Source organism: Podarcis filfolensis, assembly GCF_964270895.1.
Source record: "Podarcis filfolensis genome assembly, chromosome: 4".
NCBI lineage: Eukaryota > Metazoa > Chordata > Lepidosauria > Squamata > Lacertidae > Podarcis > Podarcis filfolensis.
In genome coordinates this window covers 53469393-53491607 of record NC_139607.1, presented here as the reverse complement: position 1 = coordinate 53491607, position 22215 = coordinate 53469393, and the positions used below count along the sequence as shown (strand labels likewise).

Here is a 22215-nt window from a genome sequence, read left to right as displayed (position 1 = left end):
TATGCCTGCGTTAATGAAGGATGGCAAAAAATAATGCACATTGGGGAAGTTGGCAAAGTTAGTTTCTTTTAACTTTGCAAGTGCTATGTATATATTGTTATGAATCTGCTAACTTTCTGAGGATTGGTGTTTGTTGTTTGGTGATCTTTTGTATGAGTTGTGAGTGTCTCTGTGTGTGTTCTTAAGGAAACAACAAAATGGGTATGGTCTCGTCAAAAGTAAGCATGTTTCAGGGTCATGGACTTCAGTGAGAGAAAGTTTAACACATGCTTTTCTCTCACACTGAAATCGAGGGAAGTAAACGTGCCTATTCTTAGTTGGATGTTGCCAGATATCTTTAAAATTACAAAACTCAGTGGCACCTGAAAGCTTTCAGGTACAGATGGACCTTTCTTGGTAAAATATACCTTTTTAAAAAGTATTTTTTTTTTGCCATGGTGCAATCCTGCAAACATCCATTGCTCTGAACCCCTGGCCTACCTGGCAGCAAGTCAGTAGGTCAAGTCCTTAGTCCAGGGTCAATTCACATGTCCACAGTCCCACAGAGATCTTGCAGCATCCAAACTGAAGTCCATCAACATGGGCAGTTGAGCAGACACAGCACCTCAGCTCTGCAGCCCTTCTTACTTTGTAAACTGATTGCAGCATCTGGGCTTGAGGAGGCATGTGACCCTCACCTGTTCTGAGTCTACTCTGAGGAATCACACACCTCCTCCCAGAGCTAGAAAGTCCTACTTGACCAGCTAGGGAACTGGGCTGTAAGGCCTTGCCTGTCTCAATTTCCTGGATCGTCCCACCCATTTCTCCCTACGCCTCAGAACCCGCTGTGTTTGTGGAGACAGGGGCCCCTCTGGCTCTGGTGATGGGTCCTGCTGCTCTGGTTCCTGTGCACTGGTGCCCATCCCCTCACCATCATCTATCACCCCATGAATACTTCTTACACCAACCTCTCATTCCCCATCTCCAGTTTGCCGCAGTGTGTCCCGGTCCTGGCTACATCCCTCACCAGGATCCTCTTCCTCCTTGCCATTGTTCTGCCAGTTCATGACACCCATGTTGATAGATGGTGTGGTATTCTGGGATTGTGTCGAGAGGTCTCTCCAGTGGCCGTTGCCATTGGAGTAACATACTGCTGGCGATAAGAATCGGTGAGCTCTGAAATGGACCATTTGGGAGCAGAGTGGCAGAAGCTTTGGATCCACTGGATCCAAAGCCCCAAGGGTCCTCTGAGGGGCTTCGTGCTTGTGCTTGTCAGTCATGCCAGCTAATGCCAGAAAACTAATACTCCCACCACCACACACATGTGTGTGTGCTTCTGACATGGCTGGTGGTGAGAGCTAAAAAAAACTATGACTGTGGTGGTAGAGCCACTTTTTCTCCCCAGCCCCTCCTTAGAATTTCACTGTAATTTTACTACCCGCTGCAGACAATTTTTGGGGGGTGGAGGCAGGGAAGAATGATAACATCCATATCCTACAATTAAAGCACACGGCTTCCCTCAAAGAATTCAGGGTACAAACTACTTGTCAAGGGTACTGGGAACTGTAGATCTGTGAGGGGTAAACTACAGTTCATTGAGGGAAGCCATATACTTCAACTGTAAGATGGGGGTGTGGCCGTGTGGCACATTTTGAAGCATTTCCATTTTAACTAGAGCAAGGGAGATTACAGTTATTTTATTGTGGTTGCCAAAGGTACTTTTTAAGTACAGAGAGAGAAGTGCAAAAGTTTTCAGTTTAGACCGAGTGTCAAAAGTTGCAAAGAGAATTGCAAGCTGTCCTTTACATGAAGTTGGCACTATGGTTATTTTGCACGTTACCAGTAATTCCACATTTTTCTTGAACTCTACATTTCATTGTAAATCTAGTGATACGCTCTGCCCTCATTTTTTAGGCTCGTTGGGGCTTTAAGGTCAGAACAGCAACAATGCAAAACTGATTAATAGCAAATGATCAGATTAATACCACAATAAGACTTCATCTAAGCTCACTGACAATATGATAGGCATAATGGGGCCCATTAATACCTCCTGGCAGTCCTTAAAAGATGAGACAATGCAGCTGGCAGCTTGAAACGGGAGCAGCTGGGAGAGGACAACTTGGTTTTCTACATATTTAAGCATTTGGCATTTGGTAGCTAAAGGGAACACTGTTCAGCAATAATAAGTAACACATCAACACTAACAATTTGCAATGATATCTTTTGTTATGGCCTGGTTAATCCTCAAACTCAACATAGCTCTTTGGGGCCATCTGTTGTGTAACTTGCTTCTTATTTCTTAAAGTATTTATTTATTTATGCCTTCTCAATTTCATCAACATACTGATGCAACATATCCAAAGATGGGCTCTAAGAGAATTCTCTTTAAGATATGGGCAAGGTGCCCATGTCTCTAAAGATTGATGCAATTTGGATCTTAGACATTGCATGGGAATAGCTACCAATGTCCATTCTCCAACAAAGGTTGCTGACTTGATGGACAATGGAGTGTGCCTCCGGGGGTGAAGTCAAAGCGCTGGAGAATCACATCTGGCTCCCACATTGTTTTTGCTGCATTGGTCTAGGCAGTGTGTATGGTAGTCCTGGGCTTCCCAGATGAAAAGACCCCACTCTCGGCCTCACTGATGTGATCCAAAGGAAAGCAGAGCAATACATTTGGCACCAGCTTGTCTGCGGGAGTTGCCAGAAGGAGGCGTACAAGGCCCAACCATCTTAGGAAGTCCATTCTGGATTTGTGTAGGGTTACTCCTTAACCTTTTCCTCTCCCAAAAAATGTCCCACAAGGCAGCAGGTATGGATTTTTCCTTGTAGTTTACTCTCAATGCCTTTTTCATGAATGAGTATAGCTTCAAAGCAGTGGAGAACCTGTCAAAAACTCTGGAAGGTGGGCCCAAGACTTTTGTTTGGAGGCAGATACGGTATGTCTCTGCCGTTCCATGTGGCAATTGTGTTCATCTTGAGACATGGATGTATTCATCTATGTTCTAAAAAAGAAGACTATGCCCAAGGATACAATTCATTTATCAATCCCAGCAGAAAAACTACCAGAAATCATATGTGCCTGGATGTATACGGTACTCTGTTTATATATGCTGGATTGATGTGGGCATATGTCCAGCTGAATGCCCTTTCCCTTGGACATTTAAAGGTGAAAGTCTGAGCAAATGTCACCCTTTCCCATTGAGGGACTGTGGTAGTTCTGCTCGTGAAATGTGATGCTTCTGTCATGCTTAATGCCTAACAAAGCTTTCAGTCCAGCTTTCAGTCCAGTGAAACTTAATTGCAAAATGAAGGCACATGCACACTAATTGTTTTTTCCTGAGATGTCCAAGGAACAGCTGTTCCAGCCAGCTCCTCTTCCCAATTACTGGTCCAGTCCTGTTATGTTTGGATTTTTGGGGTGTGTGTTTTTCCCCTCAAGGGAAGTATCTTTTTAATGAAGTACTCCTCTCCTTGTTGCAATCCATCTGGATAGAAATCCTAGAGCAACAACGAAATTAATACTGAGCGAAATACAATGCTGTAACTTGTATGGAAGGGTCTTATCCAAAGGATTGTTGTGAATAATCACAGTACCAAGTCACCAAATGTCTGTACGATAAACCATGTTTATTTTGATTCTTGACAAATAACAATTACAGTCTATGTCAAGTGGCGTCTATGGTGGCTTTAGTGTCCAACGGTACATAGAGCAATCTTCTGTCTGACAGGTTGACAGAGGAGCAGAGTGCCTTAGGAAGGGACAACGGAAGCCTTAATGTTGCCCATCCACCACCAGCCCCTGGACAGCAGACTGAGAAGGCACACAGGACACCTGGTCAGTGACCACAGACTTCCCCACAATGCCAAGATGTATTTCTATTTAAAATTTAAATTCAGCACCAAATGCAAGCTCACTACGGTCACCTGCACTTAAGCACTTCCAATGTGAGCTCCTGAGTGGAACCCATCTCTGCCAAAAGCCAGGCTAAATGCAGTGCCCCAGTTGCGTTGTGGATTTTCCTTTGCAGATGTGCTTCAATCCAAGCCATGCACAGTTTGGATGTAAGCGGCTCCTGCAAAGGACTATTTTTCCTCCGCAAGTGCAGCTTGAAGCCAAACCACACCTGCAAAGGAAGAGAGCAAAGAAACAAGAGCACTGACCTGCCTCTTTCCTTGACATACTGGCAGGCAGGAGTGGGGGATCCCGTTTGCAATCCCTGATTTAAACAATAATGATGACTTCTAAATGTGCATACGTGTATTTTTAAAAATAGGATATGCAAATTTCATTCAAACCTGTGTCCTTTTCTTTTTGGCGATGCCTTTCCTTTGTTTGGAGCCCATCCTATGGCATTCTAGAGTCCTTCCCTTCATGGACAGAATCTGTGATGGAAGTTGAAGACATCTCTTTCTTTCAAGCACATCTGCTTCCGAAAAAGTGCTTCCATCCTGCCACTTTATACAGCAGTGATTTGGGGGGGGGAGTGGGGTGCTAAAAGGAATTCTGGTTGCAATTTTCATGGGTTATGCCTGTGCTGCATTTTGCAATAAGTACACTATGAACACTAATCGTAATAGGTAAAGAACAGATCTGTCTACTGATCATGCATCTAATTATATTTAATAGTGACTGAATATTTATCCAAAAAAAAAAAAAGAGAGAGGAGGATTATATGCCTATTACCCTTTCACACAGTAGGTTTGAAAGCCTTGGCCAGATTATAGCATGCAGTTTTAACAGAAGTCATTGTAGATACTGAATTCAATCAAGAAGGATACCTAACCTATAAAATATGTTACTGTGTTCCAGTAATAGTCCAGTTAATGACAAGTAATTCAAAACCTGTTAGAAATAGATTCACATTAGGCAGCTTTCATTAGACAGGAGTATCAATCATTATGGTTTTAGGGTGTGTGTTTTAAGCATTATGGAGACACATTATCTTTTATATTGAGAACGATTAGATTGGGAAACCGCCAGGTCACCTACCACATGCCTTGCCATCAGCTGTGAGAATTTCCAGAGCTGTTACAGCTTGATTACATTCAGCCCACACCAGCACAAGGACTGGAGATGAACTTCTTTTGTGCCAGGAGACCCTTAAATCAGCCAGCACACACAGTTTCCTGTTAACATGCTGCATTCACCCTACTGGGCAGACACTAACCATATTCCCACCATGCCATTAGCCACACCATCTGCTCTCTGGGGCAGGAAACTGAGTCACCCAGATAATGATAGCTATATCTCAATTTTCTATTAGGGAACTGCCACATTAATTCACTATTTGTTCATGTAGAACACATAATTTCCGTATATATTTTTTGAAAAGGCCAATATAGTTAGCCTTCCTATCTCTAGCCCTATGCAGTCATATGCCACAGAGGATGATGCAAGCAGAGAGTTGCTCACAGCCATGGGCCCCTGCGTTTTATGGGTAGTGCACTTCGAAAGGCTAAGTAAGGTGTTCTCATCACCATCCTGTATACTTATCCCTCCACTTTCAAGCAGGTGCCAGAATGTGGGAGGAAGCAAGGGTCTCTAATGCAACAGATGGTTGGCAACCAAGGTGGCCATGCAAGCTACACCCCTCTTCATATTAATTACTCAACGCTTGGCAAATCAGAGTACTAGCACAGGCAATTATTTGGTCCTGTCTCATAGCAGCACCATTTTGGCCAGAGACTCACATTAGTCTGGTCCTGGAGAAACCCTTAAGGTTCTTAGATGTCAATCTAAGCTAAATTGCATCCTGTTGATACCGAACTTGATGGAAGGACAATGCAGCTGAACATTACATGTGTTATCCTCTTAGACAGTGTCGGGCACCACTGTGGCAAGACTTCCTGCCTCTCAGTGGTCTTGCACTGAGCTGCACTGCATTAGTCACGGCGTTCACTGTGTTAATATCTGTGGGAGTCAATTGCAGCTGTGACAGCTCTGTTTGCTTCTGCAGCTGATGAGGTGCACTCAGTTCAGGTGTGATCAACAAAGCGACAGTTTGTAGTGAGCTGGTGTCTAGTACAGTTTGGGCTTTTCTACCATTTTTGACGGCAAACCAGGGTCAAAAAAAGGCCACCAGGCACCCTAGATCTTCCAAACGCTGGTGTTTTCTTTCTCCCTCCATCAGCTCCCCCAGAAGAAGCAGGATTCCAAATTCAGTTGTCTAGTTGAATCACATCTTACACTAATCTGTGTTTTGAGCAGAGGAAAGAGAAACAAAATAATATTAGAAAACAAAAACATTTCAGATCCAATCTGATCACAGCAAGCAAAGCCAGGAAAACAAGTGTACGTGGTGAGTGAAGAATACTCTTGCCTGAGGCACAGTGTTTGCAAGCAGCTGAATATGGAAGGATGGCTTGTATGTCAACAGAAAGAAAAACAAAGTTGGCATGCATGAAAACCGCAGGATAGAGGCATTGTATCTTTTTTTAGTTGAAAAGGTTGTATTGTGGGCACTGCTTTATTAGAATTTTAGCAATATAGTCAACTATGAGAACCTAATAATAAAAAGTCAAATGCGAGAATTATATTTGTATCTCCTCCCCTCCCCTCCCCTGAACTGTGTCCTCCCCACCCAACTAGTCACATTTCACACACAAGCTATGGTTTTGTAATATCTAGGTTGCCGGTTCCAGAACTACATTCCAGAACTACATTCTTCAAACCCTTAATGTTTTGTGATTAGCTAGAAATATGCAATTAGGATTTTTGGTAAAGCATTAGCAATCAGCCAGAAGTGTAGATGACTCACTGGTAAGCTGTGTAGGAACAAACTCTACAGCAGGGGTGGCTAACACATAGCTTGTGGGTTGTATCCAGTCGCCAATAGTTTTTCTTTTTAGTCTCCCTAAGTTCTCCCCCCACATTGTCATCTTATAAAAAAGTACGGATTTTGATGTCTGTATTTTTTTAGTGTTCTAAAGAAGCATGGACTGTTCCCTATGGGTCTCCTGATGTGAAGCCATTATGGCCTTCCAAGCCCCACTTATTTTCCATTAAAAAGAAATAAATATTTTAAAACATTTTTACTGAATGTGCCCACAGGTCCCCCGTTGTGATACCAAAATGCCCCCCAATTTCTTCTTAATTTTTTTAATAGGTCCACTGCCTAGCCCAAAACTAAATTACTTTGAAAAGCAGCAATTTTAACATACAGTATATTGTGATGATATTATTAAAAGTTGTATCAGTTAACCATATCGCAATTAGGATATGAAAAAAGACAAAGAAAAGCTCATTAATTTAAATCTAGTCTAGACCTAGCATTAAAGTGATTTCGTCTTATCCTAGTCTATTGTTTTCAGTTCAGCTTTTGTTGTTCCTGGAATGTGGGTCCTCTGCAACATTCTCCATCCTGGCTTCTTATATCAAGATCCAACATTAACGTCAGTCTGTCAGTTGGAATGACAGGACAAGCTTTGGTTAACAAGAAATGGAAGCAGAAGCTTCTAAAATTCTCAAACCCAAGCTGGGAATGGAGGGGGGAGGGGGGAGCAGGGACAATGAGCTTGAGGCTCATCATGTTTTGCTGAGATCACACTAAACTATGGTTTAGCATGTCGTCCAAATGTGGCCAATGAGAATGACTGAACTTTAGTCTAGAAGAGGACAAAAAGAGAAGGTTTTCTAGGTGCAGTCACTGGTTTCTGTGCTCTTCTTTCAAAGTGCCAAATCGTATGAGCACACTTGTCCACTTGGAAGTAAGCAACTCAGTTTGCTTAGCCCAAGCTGCGGCAGCTGTGACCTACATTCTGCGACACTCCAGAGCAGCAGACAGGAAATTTGGAAGTAGCTCCAATAAATTAATAAAATGGGGGCAGAGGGTTTATTGAATTAAACATGGAAATGACTAGTACAATCAAATCATAATCATTCTATGTCTCACTTAATGTAATTAATACAACCTTGTCCCTAAATGTTCGGCTTTCAAGATGCTGCAGGACAGTGTGTTGAAAATGGATAACCACACTCTGCACTCTGAAAGGATGATGTCGCAGCCTTGAGAATCTGCCCATAATTCAGAGGAAGCAACTGTTTCAGAAAATGCTGTTGTTGATCAGCAAAAATTCAGTGAATAATATTAAGCTTTGGGATGGGGGAGAAATTAGGTTCAGTCCATAAATTAATGTAAAACTATCTAATTTACACACCATGATACAATACACAGACTAAAATGTAGTTATTCTTCAAAATTCACACTTGCAATGTAGTTCTCTAAATGAATATATAAGGTAAAAGTATGCATAATAATGCATATATTAATGAGAATAGCAAAACTGCATTATACTGGGGGAAATTGCTTGCAAAAATGTAGATATTAGGCAAAATTTCATACAAAAAAATTGAGTATTAGGAGCATGTGCACTAAATGTGAGTGAATTCTAATGATGACTTAAAAACCCCAAAAAACCCAAACTGATGCAGAAATGAAAAGAGCCAAACTTAAGACTACAAATGAAAAACTGAGAGATTTGTCCAACTCTGAGCTCTCATTGTATAACGAGTTGGCTCCAACACTCAGTGGGGAGGCTGCAAGGTTAAAGATTGTTGTTTAGTTGTCTGTAGTTGGAGAAATATTCAGATTAATGTACTTCCATAGTCAGGTATTCTGGTAAGATAATCTGATTTGTGTCAGAGTAATCAAAAGCAAAGACAGTGAAAATCAAGGGGGGGGGACAGACCCTCCTTAATTAAGGATCTTAATTTGCATTAATCAGAGTTATTGGTTGGGGATTTATTGTGTTTATGGTTTATTTTCTTACATTTACACTATATCTCGCTTTTCTTCCAACATGGCACCCAAGAGGTCCTGACTCAGACCTCCTTAGCTTCAGCAAGGTGCCTTGTGACCAAATGTCATCCAAATGGCTATCGATAGGGGAAATATATATAACAGACTTTCAGCAGCTGACATAAGATTCAGTTCTCTTACAACAGCCCCCTGTAGACCTCTAGTTATTAAGAACTGCAAACTGTTTACCATAATGTAGTTCCTCATCATGTCATGTAGAGGTATGCCAGTGTGAAAAGAACTGATGTTAACTTGAATATATGTTTACATAAATATTTTGCAACCCCCTGCTCCCTGTAATACTATGTTCTGTTTCTGAAAGCCTCTTACTTTAGAGAGATTAATCAAAATGAAACTGCAAGCCTAGCATCAAATTATTTCAGCTTTGAGATCTGACGGCATATTTTATACTTACTGTGTGTACTTTACTGCCAGGAGAGAAGTGTTGAGAAAGCCATCCATTAACTGCTTCAAATACGGTTCTTTCTTTGCTCGAAAAGATCAGGTCAGCCAGTTCAGGCCATTAATGTCTTTCCTGATGATTCCATAACTCTTTGTATTTGTGACACCTTAAAATAAACTCAGTTAACTCAGAAATCACAGTTCTATGCTTGAGCACAACATCAGCGTCAAAGCACACCATCTTCTGCAGGTTCACTCAGGATTCAGTTGCACTGGATTCAATGGGGGCTTACTCCTAGGTAGGGATGGGGAGATATTTGATTCAGTTTGCATTTCAAGGCAAATCCACTTAAATCACACTTTCCAAAACAAACTGAGAACCAAAACACAGGCATCTCTTAAAGATTCACATTTCTTTGAAACTTGCAGTGCAGCTTTCCAGGCAAGTAATATATACAAATACAGTGGAACTTTGGTTCTTGGGCTTAATCTGTTCTGGAAGTCCATTTGACTCCCAAAACTGTTTGAAAACCAAGGCACGGCTTCCGATTAGCTGCAAGAGCTTCCTGCACTCAAGCGGAAGCTGTGTCGGACGTTCGGCTTCTGAAAAACGTTCGGAAAACAGAACATTTGGGAGCCGATTTGTTCGTCAACTAAGCCGTTTGAGAACCAAGGTTCCACTGTATATATTACACGCCACCCCCCAATCTCAGAGTGGTGTGAAATTCCAGGGAGTTCCAGGCACGCTTATCCAGGATCTGTGTTTCCTTTTGGAAAATGAGGCACAGCTGTGACTGTGGTGTCTTTATGATATATGGTTTATTTACACATATATACAACCTGAGCCTGTGTAGGAGGGGTCCACTGAATTACACTCCAAGAGGGTCTTGCCATTTCCACTGGATTCAAACAGATATCAGCCATTGCTCTGCCTTCTGCTTTCTGCTTGTCACTTATGCGAACTTCTACTCTCAGCTTCTAACCCACATTGCTTCATCTGTGATGTGAAAGGGGCCCCACCCCTTTGTCGTCTCACACAGAGTTCCCTTTGATGCTCCCCCCCAGGGGTCATTACACCTCATCTGTGATTTCGTGATCTATCCACTGTAGACTCATCTTGCACTATTTTTTTTAAATGATATTTATTCAAAATTTCATCAATACATACACAAAGACCAAAAAAAACTAAAAGAAAAATACAGCAAAAAGTAAAACAAAAAGAAAAACCAAAAAGAAAAAAAGAAAAATACAGAACCCAAATTACAACTTTTCATTTGCTTATTTCTTGAACTTCCTCACACCTCCCTTTTTGTATTCTAGTTTAATTCATTATTCCAGCAAATTCTTCCCCTGTTTCTCAATTTTAATTTAAATAATTAATCTTCACAATCTATCTTATTTATTAATTCAACATAATCTTTCCCTCTTTTAATTTAATCTGTTATTCAATTTACCTTAGTCTCTTTAACCTTATCTTATCTTAAAAATCTTAAAATTTCCAAGTTTACGTCATATTCATTCATATCTCCTTAAATCATTTCTACTAAAGCCAATTTAGTTCCTTTCCGGCATATTCCCTGGTATTTCATTAATGTTACACTGATTCCAAAATTAACAAAAGAATTTCCCTTGATATCTCTAATTATTATCCAACATCCCTTCTTCCTGGTTTCGGGTCATGTCAGTCCTCTCAGTCCATTACATCCAGTCCATCAATCTGGAGTTCTTATATCCGAGGCCCTTAAGTCTCTTCTAGGCCCCTTCCGCACAATTTCTTGTCCTTGTTTGTGGTTACACACTTCTTTGTCTGTTGTTAATTCCTTGGGGAGTGGGTCTCCGGAGGTCTCCATCCAGTAATAGTTTCCATTTTCCTTTGTCAGACTGGCCCCTTCCCCCCAGTCCCACTCCCTGTCATCTTTGTAGTCCAAAAAGTGTTTATCCAGAAGATAGTTGTTCACCTGTTTCATAGTCCCACTAGAGTTAAGAGCTTCATTTACTTCAAACACATCCCAGCACTCTCCAAGTTCAATCTTCCAACGCAATGACTTTTGTTCCTGCGGGACTTTGAATCCCTCCATTTGTGTTGTTTGAGGAGTAATTACTGCCTCTTCCTTCTTCATCTGCCCTTGGACTTGTCTTGTCAAGCCAGTTTCTTGAATTGGTTGTTGTATAACTTCTTTATCCTTATTCCCTGTTAAATCATATTCACTGGCCACCGCGCTCATCAAATCCAATTTTTCATGCATCAAGTTCATTTTCTCCTGCAGCTGCTGCAGCAGGGCATTTGTCATGCCAAGGGCAGACACCAAACATTCCTTCCAACTCATTTCTATTCAAGGTCAAACAGCAAGTCCCACGATCCAAAGCTTGCAGCTGTAGATTCCAGATAAACAGCAACAGCAAACTGGCAGGCTCCCTCTAGGGGATACAGTTTCTATTTGTATCCACTTTCTTTTTTTTCTTTTTTTTTAAGTATCCAACAAAGAAAATTACTTTCGATTTCAAGTCCTTTCAATTTTCAAATACTTTGTATCTTTAAAATACAGAAATGCAGAAGGTAGCGTTGAAGTTAATTTGTTTCTCTTCTCTTTTTTACCTATCTGTCAAAATGCTCCACTTTCAATCAATGGACGTCACAAACAACTTCTGTCCCGACACCCCGTCCCCAGGTTTGGGACGATGGAAACTTAGATTCCTTTACTCTCCTTCTGCAGGATTAGACAGTCAAATTCCCCCCCCCCTTTTCTCCTGCTCCCAAGGGGGTTTTATTGGTTGTAGATGCAGGAAATTTCCAACTTTAAAGCAGTTTTCCAGGCTATTAGGTTGCAAGGTCTTTGCTTCAATCTATGTACAAAAAGCGGAAGGCGGACTTCCTGTTTAAACCTTCCTGCTTGTGCCTAATTCAAAAATTTTGCAAGTTTCTTAATCCAATTCTCCGTTTTTACTCACAGGTACTTGATTTAGAGTCCAAATGTCATCAGGAAAAAGTCAGCGCTCTCTGGCGATGGCTGCGCGGCTTCCCTCCATGGAAATAGCAATCGGTTCGCAGCACCACGCTGCTCACCCCACTTCACTCCGGAGCCCCAAAAAGGGGTTTCCTCGTGAGTAGGGGAGGCGCTCTTGGTGCTCTGCTGAACCCCACGTTCCCAGGCTTCTCCGCCTGGGATTTCTAGCGGGTCCCCGCCTTCGCCGCGGCGGGAAGACCCAATTTCCACGGAGCCTGTTCCTCCGATCAGAGGAACTCTGCCATTCGTCGTTGGCGCTAACCCGGAAGTTCTAGACTCATCTTGCACTATTGCCTCGATTCCTTAATATTTGGTTATTGGGTACCTTATTTATACTGAATTGGAGGAAATGGCAAGCCTAGAAAGATCCTTCCTAGTCACTTGACACATCTATTCATCCTAGGATGGACTTTGAGATTGTAGGCTTCTCTCACCGTCATCTCTTGTTGCAGGATCATGCAAGTGAGTTTGCTGATAAGAGCACAAAAAAGTCAGCCTTATAATGATCAGTAATGGGTGATAAGGCATGCATTGACTTCACTTTCAGTTAGCTCTTGTAGCCAAATGTTTTAGAAATAATAGTTTTCAAGAAGATGATAATTTTAGTTACGGTCAATTGTTATCCTGTGAATTCCTGAGTTATGTTCCTCTTCAGTCATTTGAAAATAATACTATTTTGTAAATGTGCATCTCAAGCATTCTAACTTCCATTTCGCTTCAAATGTTAATTGTTCATGCAACATAGGAGCTTTCATTTATTACATACAGACATGGATTTATTAAGCAACTAAAAAAAAACCCCACAGTGGTCTGGCTAGTGTCTTCTAGTAGCAGAAAAATCTAGAAAATTATAGCCAGTGGTATACAGTAAGTAACAGTGGCCCAGTTTTCCATTAAGACATGGGTAGGCAAACTAAGGCCTGGAGGCCAGATCCAGCCCAATCGTCTTCTAAATCTGGCCTACGGACGGTCTGGGAATCAGCGTGTTTTTACATGAGTAGAATGTGTTATTTTATTTAAAATCTCTGGGTTATTTGTGGGGCATATGAATTCATTCATATATATTTTTCAAAAAATAGTCCGGCCCCCCACAAGGTCTGAGGGACAGTGGACTGGCTCCCTGCTGAAAAAGTTTGCTGACCCCTGCATTAAGAGAACACACCTGATTTCAGAGGTATGAAGTTGTATCCTACAAAGTGCAAATACTTCTGCCTGGGCAATGGGTCTCCCTCTTTCTCTACCGCCCCCCCCCCCCCCGTTCCCTCAACCATCTCTTTGAGATTTGGGAGGGGAAGGGGGAAGCATTGTGTGATTGTGCAGGTGGCAGTCCTTGCTGTAACAGGGTGACTTTGTTGAATACGATCCTGTATCTCTGATATCAGGCTTGTTCTCTTAATGGGAAACTGGTCCCATGATGTTACGAGTCTTTCTGATACCTTTTCCAGTCCTAAACCTGTATCTTTTTCAAGAAAGTTTTAAAGAATGAGAAAATGTGCCTTTCATGCTTTAGCAATGATCTTCATTCTCTCTAATGCAGCTGAACGGAACAATTTAATGCTGCACTATTAATAAGAGCAAACTGCATTGTCAATTATGCATAATATTTGTAGCAAACCCTGGCATGGACTTAGAATGTGAGGAGCTGAATAACTAAAATACTAGACTACAGCTGTCGGTTGAGAATCACAGCAGTCATGGTAGTTCTGCTTGGACAGAGGTCTGTCCAGAAACAGCAAAGAAATTACTTTGTTCCCAAGAAAGGCAGGATTTTTCTTTTTTTCCAAAACTGTGATGGCTTCTTCGCTATGCTTGCCGGTAGGACTGTATCATGTACAGCAAATCTAAGAGAGGAATTGTTGCCTTAAAGCAAACATCCCAAAGGAACAGTGGGAAATCTTAAATCTTGACATTTTTAGACAGAAAACACCACCCCAAAACCCATGTGTATCTTGTCTCAATTTCTGTTTTTTGGGGTGGGAAGGGGAGGGGAGGGGAAGGACATCCCAGTGGAAATTTAAAATATTTATTTTGCTTCTTTTTAAACTGTCTTTCCTTGCGATGGAGAAGGCAGGGCAGGGCAGGGCCCAATTGAACTTCTCAGCCTGGGGAAGGTCACAGTAATTGTTTTTCCAGCTGACTTGCACTGGATTATCAGCTGCACCACCCCCACTGCCCTATTGATGGGAGACCTTTGTGTGAAGCATCTAAGCTTCTTCATTTAATAACATGCCTTAGTCAAACAGGAAAAAAACAAAAGCATCAACATTTCTGCCAGTAAACAAGGATCTGCCCTACTTCCCAGTGAAGTGATGTCCCATATAGAGATGCGCCTTTGGAAATACAGCGAGGAGTAGATGCTAATCTGAACAAAACCATGCGGTGCCCTTATTTGGTCAGTTGAATGAATTCACCTACTTCTTTATTTCATGTCCTCAACACAATGTCACATTTATTCATTTAACTTACGGCCTTCAGGAGAATTTATCAGCAGCTGGTTTAAGAAAGCCCATTTTATTTGCAAGCTGATGCTAATATGACATGAAAGGAGAGGGAAGAAAAGCTGAGGGGTGGGGGGAACCAAGGACTGTGAAACCAATTGCAAATTACTATACAGAAAAATTATTTTATAGTTTTTGAAAATATTTAAAATGTTTGATGTTTTATTTTGCTTTTATATTTGTTGGAATCCACCCAGAATGGCTGGGGCAACCCAGTCAGATGGGCGGAGTACAAATAAAACAACATCAACAACAACAACATACATCTTGTGTTTAAAAAAACTATGACTGAGACATTGATGTAAGAACATAGAAGGCATAGTCTTCAAAGACAGAAGGACTTTGTAGCATACTATTCTTCACATAGGTCATCGATTGTCAAAGAGTGAACAAGCCATTAAGTCACACTGTTCAAGTTAGAGTTAACTTTTTATCGGCAAAACCATGATCTCATAACTAACATTTATCTGATGAAAATAGGGACGTCCCATTCCATAATGATAATTTTACTATTTATACCCCACACATCTTACTGGGTTGCCCCAGCCACTCTGGGCAGCTTCCAACATATATGAAAACATAATTCAACATTAAACATTAACAAAAACTTCCCTGTACAGGATTGCCTTCAGACAGCTAGGGGGTTGGATAATTCCGTAACCTCCAAAATTTCTCCAATGAAAATAGGGACATCCCAAGGAAAAGTGGTACATTCCAGGATTAAATCAGAAACCAGGATAGCTTCTCTAAATCAGGACGGTCCCTGGAAATTAGGGACACTTAGAGGATCTGCAATCTTCACAGACTTGGCGGAGTGTCAGGCCTAATGAGCACAACAGCTCAACCCTGGTAGGTCTCACCCCATGAAATCTGTTGCCGAGACTGAAAGTTCTCCCCTTCAAACAGCCATCTAAGTTTCTTCTCTCCAGGGCTTTCCCCAAGCAATTGAAGATGATGCCTGCGTGAAGCCTGTCACTGCTCTGCCCTTTTCAGTCCTCTTCTGGTTATGGGAGAGGGGAGCTTGTCACAGCAGGAGGGAGTGACACCCTGCCTGACTCATCTCTGCTTCTTGGCCTCCCCCCTCCTACTCACTGGCTCCAGCTTCTGCCTCTGATTCTGGACTTCTGTCTGCCACAAACTCACCCAGTTCATTAGGCCCTGGAACTTCTTCAGCTTCTGACACCCCATCTTCTCCCTCTGACCACTCACTGTTGTCCCATCACCACTCCCTGAGCTCTGAGCTGTCTTCCCTTGGGGGTTCCTTTCAAATGGCCTGAGCGGATTGTGAGCGCTACCTGGGGCGGTCTGCCCTCCCTGTCCCTCCCTAGCTATGCCACTGGGGTTCCCCAGCTGGTTCCTCCCACCATTCCTCTGTGTCCAAGCAGTCCATGACAGTACAATGTATTTTCCCCACTCTGTTGAAAGTCACATTTGCACATTGCTTGTACACACCACACCAGAGGGGTTGTCTTCACCTGATGTACATTACCTGTTTGGTTTTCCCCTGCCTGCAACCACCCCAACTTTTATTCATCAAACTGTCATCTGTGTATGTGCAACAACTGTCTCAAAACTATACCCCTCAGATTAACTGTGAAATGAATGCAGATTATGTTTTCAAATTGGATGGAAGCTGGTTTGAGGGGAAATGGATCAAATAGCAGCATTTTTCAAGAAACCAGAGGACAGATATGGATTGTGGCTGACATCACTATGCACAGCTTCAAACACCAGCAGTGGGAGTGCACTGGAGCCAGAGTAAACAGATGTGGAAACAGCCATATGTTCTAAACAGAGAAAAAACTTTTACATGATCAATAATCAAAATCCTTTTGGTCAGGTTGGGGAGAGGATCTCAAGAGAAGCCTCAAAAACACAATGATTCTACAAAAAAGAAAATGTCATAGGATTAGCACCTTAATTGCATCTTCTTTAGCAGCAATTTAGAGTCTGCCAGGAAAATAGCATTTTAATTAAGTTAGTCAGCATACTAATCACAGATTATGTTCAGACACTAAATTGCAATAGGCTCCTCCCATGCCTTTTTCTATTTTTAATAATAACTATTTTTTTTAACAATAAATGGAAATGCATGATCTTCTAGTATCATAATTCTCCCAAACACTTGGGCCCTGTCCACACAATACATTTAAAGCAGAACCACACCACTTTAAACAGTCATGGTTTCCCCCAAAGAATCCCAAGAACTGGAGTTTGTTAAGGATGCTGACAGTTGCTAGGAGACCCCGATTACTCTCAGGTACAATTCCCAGAGTCCCCTGGGAGAGGGATTGACTGTTAAGCCACTCTGGGAATTGTAGCCCTCTGGGGGGACTAGGGTTCTCCTAACAAGTCTCAGCATTCTTAACAAACTACAGTTCCCAGGATTCTTTGGGAGAAACCGTGAATGTTTAAAATGATACGCTACTGCTTTAATATCTAGTACAGATGAGGTCTTGGTCATAATTTAAAGATACACTATCTGCACTGAAAGAATGAGCACATTTTCATGTTGGTTTCTTCAGTGAAATTGTTTCCACACTCTATTCTTACATCTATCTACTTCCTATAGAATAGACTTTAAGTTAATTTTAACTTGCCTTCAAAGTTAGTGAGGCTGTACTTTCACTGCGGAGTGTATAAAGAGATGGAAGTTGGCTATTCAGTACCATTTTGTGACCCATTGCTGCCTTTCTACATGACTGAAGTTTGCCTCAAGGATTACTTCCCAAGGGTTTGCTCACCAGGGCTAGCAAAATATTTGTGCTATCTACTGAGGACGCAACGTTCAAATAATAAGCTCTCGTGTCTCTTAGTGCTTTCTTGTGCTTTGCAACAACAAATTTATTCCTTCCTTTATTTTTCAAACTTCTTTCCCAGTATGGAAAGGTTACAGATACTGTAGCTGCCAACACGATAGTCATCCGAACTGAACTACACATTTAAAGCGCTGCCAACAGTCATGGCTTCCTACAAAGCATCTTGGGAACTCTGGCTTGTAAAGGGTAGCGTGGCGCTCTCCCTGTGGAACGCCCTCCCATCAGATGTCAAGGAGATAAAGAACTACACTACTTATAGAAGACATCTGAAGGCAGCTTTTCATCGAGAAGTTTTTAATGTTTTATTATGGTCTTATATTTTTCTGGACGCTGCCCAGAGTGGCTGGGGAAACCCAGACAGATGGGTGGGGTATATATAATAAAATTACTACTACTACTACTGAGAGTTGTTAGGTGATCTCTATTCCCCCCACAGATCTCAGAGTGGTTTAACACTAAATCTCTCTTCAAAGGGAGCTGGAACTGTAGCTGTGTGAGAGGAATAGGGATAGGCATGGATGCAGCCAGGGGGCGCGGGAACGCAGCTGCCCCCCTAAATCAAATAAATAAACAAAAATACTTAATTAAAAGTAGAAATTGTAGAAAGATTTTGACAGATCTTTCTGAGTACTTGGGATCAAAATAAAGTAATTTAAAACAACTGTTGTTGAGACATTTCATTCCGAATCTGCTAGACAGAGCCAAACAGAAGATAATGACAGGTGAGTGTCCTCCCCCCCAACATAAATCCGGGGGGGGGTAAGCTAACGATTCTTCAGCACCCTAAGCAAACTACAGTTCCCATGATTCTTTAGGGGAGACTGTAACAATTAAAATGATATGATATGGCTTTACATGTGTAGTCCAGATGAAGCCATAGAATTAGAGAGTTGTAAGGGACATGAAAGGCCACGTAGTCCATGCCGGCTGAAACAGAAAGGCTACAGGATTCCTGCATATGCTTAACAAAGTCCAACATCTTCTGAGGCAGTCTGCCTGTATCAAGAAATCCCTTCTAATTCTTCATCAGAATCCTTTTTCTTGCAATTTAAGCCTGTCAATTTGGTCCTACCCTCTGGAGCAATGGAAAATATATGTGGTCCATTGTCACATGTTTGATTTTTGTAGACTGCTATCAATACTCAGATGCAAACGTGTTTGCTCTGTAATATGGAACTGGATACACCATCATATCCTTTTATTTTTTTATTTTATTTTTTTTTATATGAATATTTATTAGATTTTCCAATTTTATATAAACACAAAAAGAAAAAGAAAAAGAAAAATATTAAAAACAAGTCAATTTCAATAACAGTTTTTCAGTAACATGATTCTTTGACTTCCTCATACCTCCTCTTCTTGTTTTCTAATTCAACTTGTTAATCCAGCAAATCCTAATCTCTTAACATTCCTTTTAAAATAACACCTTATTTTCCACTCAACTTTTTTTTTTAAATTTAATGACTTAAACAATTTTAATCCCTATTATCTTTGTCATAACAGCTAGAGACCACAAAAGTTCAATCCAACATCTTTTCAGAGTTCATTAATTTTGTAGTATTTCTGTAAATAGTCCTTAAATTTCTTCCAATCTTCTTCTGCTGACTCTTCTCCCTGGTCGCTTTTCTCTTGGGCATAAGAGGCTTTTCTCTTGGGCATAATCGGCCATTTGGCGCCAAAGAAGGATAGAACTTTTTTTATGTATGCTACAACGGCAGCAAGAATACTTATAGCAAAGCACTGGAAGACTCAAGATCTACCCACTCTGGAAGAATGGCAGATGAAGTTGATTGACTGTATGGGACTGGCAGAAATGACCGGCATCATATCCTTTTATTAATAGGCAAACTGAGAAGCTGAATCAATACCAAGGTGAAAATATACTACTGTATATATTTTGGTCTGCGTACAAAAAGGCAGAGTGAGAATAGGTCTTTCTTGCTCTCGGTGGGGATTAAGAGAAGCTAGCGAAAGGCTCTTTGTTCTGCTGAAAGTGTGCAGGTTATGGATGAAAAGGTGTCCATGTGCACAGGCCTACTTCTGTACTGGTGTGAAATGCAGAGAGCTGAGAGGTCATTTTATTTCAAGCAGCTGGGGTTGATGTGGAGCCAGACAAACAACAGGAGCCTCTATTCCACCCTAATGGACAAATGAGGTCAGGAAACTCCTCCCAGGCCCTCTGCAGGACCCTTTCGTTCACACAGCATCACCAAATACATATCCCTCTTCACCCGCATCTACTTGACGGGAGTGTCTAACTCTTTCCATATGAGCGCTATTTATTTAGCTTACTGACTAAACCAGCTGCTTCAGCTCATAGATACGAACCTTTAAAGTTGGGGGTGGGGAGACTTCCCTCCTCTATGCAGAAAACATAATACACTCTTTGTGAAAAGGGCTAACTTGCATTACACTGGGATTATGGAGCCACAGAAATGGGCATCTGAAGAGGAAATGAAAGTGAGCTCCACTTGAAAGGGATTTTCATGGGATACTTTATTTTTAAACATGGAATTCTGTCCTTTTCTTCTTGCCCACTATAGGGTGGGGATGGAGGAGGAAAAGAAGGACAGTATATATGGGATGATTCATTAGGGTGGCGGGAATCTGATTTGTCGCAAGAATGAAACAATGAATTATATGGTTGTTCGTATTCTACAAAGATCCTGCAATGTTCTCAAGAACATCCATGTGCATACTTTAAAAAGAGTTTTGTCCCGCGCTTTTGAACACATACATAGAGACAAGGAGGGTCAATATTGAGCAAACCAGTTCCTTCCCCTGTAACAATTGTAGCTCTGGTTGCAAAGTGTTGGGTGCATAGGACACATAACTGTGATTATAAGTTTGGAAAGCTGTTTAGAAGTCAGCATATGCATCCATCCACCAGCCCACCACAAATCAACTTGGAGATCACAATGTGCCTCAGGCAGACAATGGATGCACCAAAGAAGACTACTTTGTTTTGAAAACAGCTCCATGTGGCTCAAAGAAAGGAGCCAACCCACACAACAACAGGGGAATTAAACACAAAAACATGGTAATTACCATTCTGTCTGGGGGTGGGGGGCACCAATATAGGTCAATGAATGAGGCCACAGCTACACAGGCCTTAGGTGTGGCTGAAAGAAGCACAAGTGGTCTCTAATGAAAAACAAAACAAAACTGCATTCTTATGGGGCCTGCCCATATCTTCCGTTTACCGCTGCCTCATAGATGGGTTTCTTCATTTAGCAAGGAAAGAAGCACACACTCAAGAGCTACAAAGGTTCAAAGAGTTACAATGGCGTACACAACATAAATTAAAAACCTATCCCCCTTCCCCAAGAATCCTGGGAAACATAATTTATTAGGTTGCTAGGAACTGTAACTCTCTGAGGGGTAAACTGTGGCGTCCAGTAGTCTTTGTGGAGTGGTGGAGGAAATGTGCTTTAAATGTATGGTGCATATGCAGCATTTGTTAATTGTAATGCAATTTAATTACATTCCAAGTGTTCAGATGGCTTGGGTTGGTTTTTTTGTTTTTCGTTTTGCCCTTTGATCACAATTTAATAGTTTTAACTGAATTGCTCCAGTACTACTTAACTGCTCTAGTACTTTTTTTAATGAGTTTCCAAGGGCTTGTGTGAGTTGTATTTATTCTTGTCTAACAGCTGCTGCTCCCCAAGTGCTGTAAGCTGCCTTTTAAACTTGGGGAAATTCATACAGCAGTCCCTGCAGTACTGAGTACCCCTGTTCAACAAAAGTACATATGGCATCATGCACCTTATACTTGGGTCTCATCTGTCATGAAGTCATGATCCTGTGAGGAAGTATCGCTGGGTGAGGCCCCTCAGGCAGGTGGTAACAATTAGTCCCCAAAGTGGGAGCATGTGATGGGCCTGGCTGGTTGCCAGAATTCCCCACCCCTATAAACCTGCCAAGGAGGAGGGAAGAGAATATGCTGTGTTTTAGACTTGCTGTTTGATGTTCTGTATCTGGTGCCAGAGAAGACGCCAATAAAGGCTGGTAAACCATTGGGTGCCTGCAGGTGATAGATTAGTAGCTTGAAAGTGACCCTCTCCTTGACCTCCCCCCCAATAATAGCTGGGTTGGGATCCAGCCACAATTAAGACTGGTGTGAAAGTGGCTGCATCATGCCCGGTGTTATTATTTCAGAAGGCTTTGTCTTTCTTCTCCAAAGTGCTCATTAGGAACATCTAAAATTAAAGATGCCCCATGCTATACTTTTCTCGTTCCATAGACAGCCACAAAGATTTATACTAATGTGTAGAAAAATACATTTTCCATGTGATCTGGAGCCAAGCACTGTGTTGGTAAGCTTACAACACAGGGCCTGCTTTAGGAAATCAGTACATTTCACAGCATGAATGAAAATGTGTGGAGGGTCAGAGCTGACCCATGGACTGTAAACTCACCATGCTTGCACTAGAGTAAGGGCCAAGCTACACAAGAAATGTGGGAGGCCCGTAATTGGATATCCTGACATTATCGCTTTTACGTATCTGCATGTTTGTTTGTTTGTTTGTTTGTTTGTTTGTTTTTATCAGCAAGACAAATGGCAACTTTGGGTGGGGAGGAAGATGGTGGGAGGAAAAGGTTAAGCTTTCTGCCCACTGGTGAGGCTGATGAGTTTGGTGTACGTTCCATGTCAGCCTATAGGAAACCTTTCTTTTATCCATATGTTTATATTAGTTCAGAACAAGGCAAG

The 22215-nt window shown here is 41.6% G+C and overlaps 1 long non-coding RNA gene across 2 annotated transcripts in view; it reads left to right on the top strand.

Moving 5' to 3' along the window:
* LOC310761477 overlaps positions 1-22215 on the top strand; it is a 55683-nt gene that overhangs the window by 20566 nt on the left and 12902 nt on the right. Inside the window, exon 3 of one of the 2 annotated variants that reach the window (XR_014547530.1) lies at positions 17566-17625. The exons of the other annotated variant lie outside the window; for it this stretch is intronic. This is a non-coding gene — a long non-coding RNA (uncharacterized lncRNA). Of the gene's footprint in view, positions 1-17565; positions 17626-22215 lie in introns of those variants that run through there. 2 annotated transcript variants of the gene reach the window in all.